Here is a 2,869-nt window from a genome sequence, read left to right as displayed (position 1 = left end):
AATGTTTTTTTTTCCCTTTGGGTGGATGTGGCATTAAAGAGTTTGAAGACCACTGGTCTAAGTGGACACTAATACACCTGGATCCTCCTGAATTCCTCGCAACAGATGCCAGCAAACCTGGCTGGAGAGCTACTGTGTTGGACTGATCCTGTCGATTCAAGTGGTCTTTCCTAGAGAGTCGGAGGTCATGGAAGTAGATGGAGTTGATGGTAAGCTTCAGGGCTTTGAATTTTTCCCATCATCATCTGTCTCAGAAAAATGTGCTGGTAAAGACAGAGAATAAGGTAGCGGTCTTTTACATTAACCAGCAGTGAAGCATGCATTCAAAATCCCTCAATGCAATAGCAGAACAATTGGGCTATTGGGCAGAGATCAACCTGTTGCATACGTCGGCAGTACACATCAAGGGCACCGACAATGTGATGGCAGACAGGTGGAGGTTTCCAAATTTGCTGGAGTTGACGTTGTCCAGGTCGTTGTGTTGAGAGATATGCCGAGAGTTTGTGAAACCCTTTCTGGATCTCTTTTCAAACAAGGACAATGCTCATCTTTGTCGATTCTGATCCAGGTTTCCGGAACAAGGAGCCTAGGTAGTGGACGTATTGGTGATAAAGTGGCTGAGAAGTCTCCTTTATACATTCCCCCCCCTTTTTATTGATCCAGATGGTTCTCTTCAAGTCTCAGCAGGGGGGAGGGACCTTGATTCTTGTTGGCCCTGATTGGCCAGAGATGTCATGGTTTCCTCTTCTGAACCCCTGGCTCTTCTACCTCCTTGGGTACTGCTAAAGTGTGTCTCTTCTCAGAACGTCGTCCCTGACCTTCTTGCTCCAACTCACTCTATCGCTTTGGAGGTTGAGAAGTCTGGACTGCTAGCAAAGGGTCTTTCCTCTTCCTTAGTGGAGTTAATTCAGCACTCCAGCAAGCCTTCTACTTCGAAGTCTTACTAAAAGAACTGGAAGTCCTTTCAGACGTGATGTTCTGCTCATGATCTTTTGGCACCTACCTGTAGTTTGTCTGCTATTTTGCATTTTCTTCTGAATGGGTTTCACTTGAATCTCTTTCCACTCTGAAAGCTCATTGGTTTGCGATAAAGGCTTTTAGGGACTTTTCTGAACTTTCATCGATGTTACACTCTTTGGTGTCTAGACTGTTATGATCTTTTGTCAATGGTAAGAACAATGAAAAATCCCTTTTCTCCAACTCAGAATCTTCCTACTCTTTTATAGGCTTTGCAATTTTATCTCTTTGAGGATCTGGATACTGTACAATTAAAGATTGTCTCCTATAAAGTTTTTTTCCTATTTGCTATCACCTTGCTGAGAACAATTGGGGAGCTGGGAGCCTTAAAATGCTGTCCTCTCTTCATTTGATACTTTGGAAGATGGGGTAACTTTAAGGCCTAGCCCTACCTTTGCTGCAAAGGTTAAGTCTATTTTTGATAGATCTTAGGAAATAATTCTTCCTTCTTTCATTCCCTCTCCTTCCTCTCCGGAGGAACATTTGTTGAATACACTTGATGTTTAAAGAGCTCTTTTCATTTATGTCACCAGGCCTCTGCAGTTCAGGAAAACCGACTCCTTGTTTGTGACTATTGGACAGCCTGGAAAAGACAAGAAGGTGACTTTTATGACTCTGAGTAGGTGGATTAAGTTGTCAATTTTTCTGGCTTTGCAAGGCTTTTTAGAAAATCTTCCAGGTCAGGGATGGTCTACGAGAGGAATGGCCACATCCTGGGTTGAATTCCAGTGAGTAACAATCTAGGAAATTCCTAGGGTGGTTACTTGGGCCTCAATGCATACATTTGTGAAGCATTATCGCTTAATAAATTTTCTGTTTTGCATTTGAGTGCCAATGTTTTGAAATCTGCATTACCCTAAGTCCATCTTGTCCTTGTCACAAACATTACATCCTGCCCACCTTCCCATCAGTCCTTTGGCAAGGGCTTGGCACCCAGGTTGGGTGCATGGCGCTAGAATTTAAGAATCTTCCTGTTCTTTCTTCCTCTTGGAGTGTGACATCACTTTACTTTGTAATGACTGTCACAAGGACGCAATGGACTAAGGCTAATGAAGATTACCAATAAGTAACCAACGCATCACCACTCTTTCTGAATGTGCGTGGCTCATTCTGCAGGACTTGTTCTTTGTATGATTCCTGGATTTTCAGAAGCCCTTTGATGGCAGCACCCCCACACTGAAAATTGTTTCAGCACCACTGGACAAGGGTCAGTTGTCATGCTCATCTGCGGCGTAAATTTGCATTGAAGTAGTCTAACTCCCCAGGTCCTGTCTTTTGCTCAATTTGCATTTGTGAGTTTCCTCTCAATCACTGTTGATTTCCTTTGATCTTTCTTTCTTCTTTCACTTCACCTTCGCCTTCAGTGTATCTTTCGGCCCTGTTAAGAGACACGCCCCCTTGTAGCCACTTCTATACTTCTGTCACCTAATTATTTTCCTATCCTTTCCCCTGTAACGTTGCTGATCCTAGCTATAGCATGACTATCCAGAATCTGTTCACCTGAGTTATGTTCCTCTTATCCCCACGCATCTAATAATCAGCTCTTGGTCTCCCTCCACCTCTCACGTGACATAGTCTGAGCCAGTGTCTCCATCTTGGAGAGACAATCTCTTGCACTTCTGTTGTTCTACTGGCGCTGCCGGCTTGAGCTTTGGTCAGAAGTGGCAAAAGAAGGACTAATGGAAAGTGAACGTGTACTGGAGCAACAGAGTGTATGGATTTACAAGCGTTTGATTCAATGAGAAAAAAAGAGTTTACTTGAGAGAAAAAGCTTAACTTGGCCCGTACGGGGATCGAACCCGCGACCTTGGCGTTATTAGCACTACGCTCTAACCAACTGAGCTAACCAGCC

At 43.8% G+C, this 2,869-nt stretch overlaps 1 non-coding gene across 1 annotated transcript; it reads right to left on the bottom strand.

Moving 5' to 3' along the window:
• Positions 1 to 2,795: 2,795 nt before the first annotated feature.
• TRNAI-AAU (transfer RNA isoleucine (anticodon AAU)) lies at positions 2,796 to 2,869 on the bottom strand. The gene has a single exon. It is a non-coding gene; the product is annotated as a tRNA-Ile (tRNA).

Source organism: Pleurodeles waltl, chromosome 12, assembly GCF_031143425.1.
Source record: "Pleurodeles waltl isolate 20211129_DDA chromosome 12, aPleWal1.hap1.20221129, whole genome shotgun sequence".
NCBI lineage: Eukaryota > Metazoa > Chordata > Amphibia > Caudata > Salamandridae > Pleurodeles > Pleurodeles waltl.
This window is presented reverse-complemented; position numbering and strand designations above follow the sequence as displayed.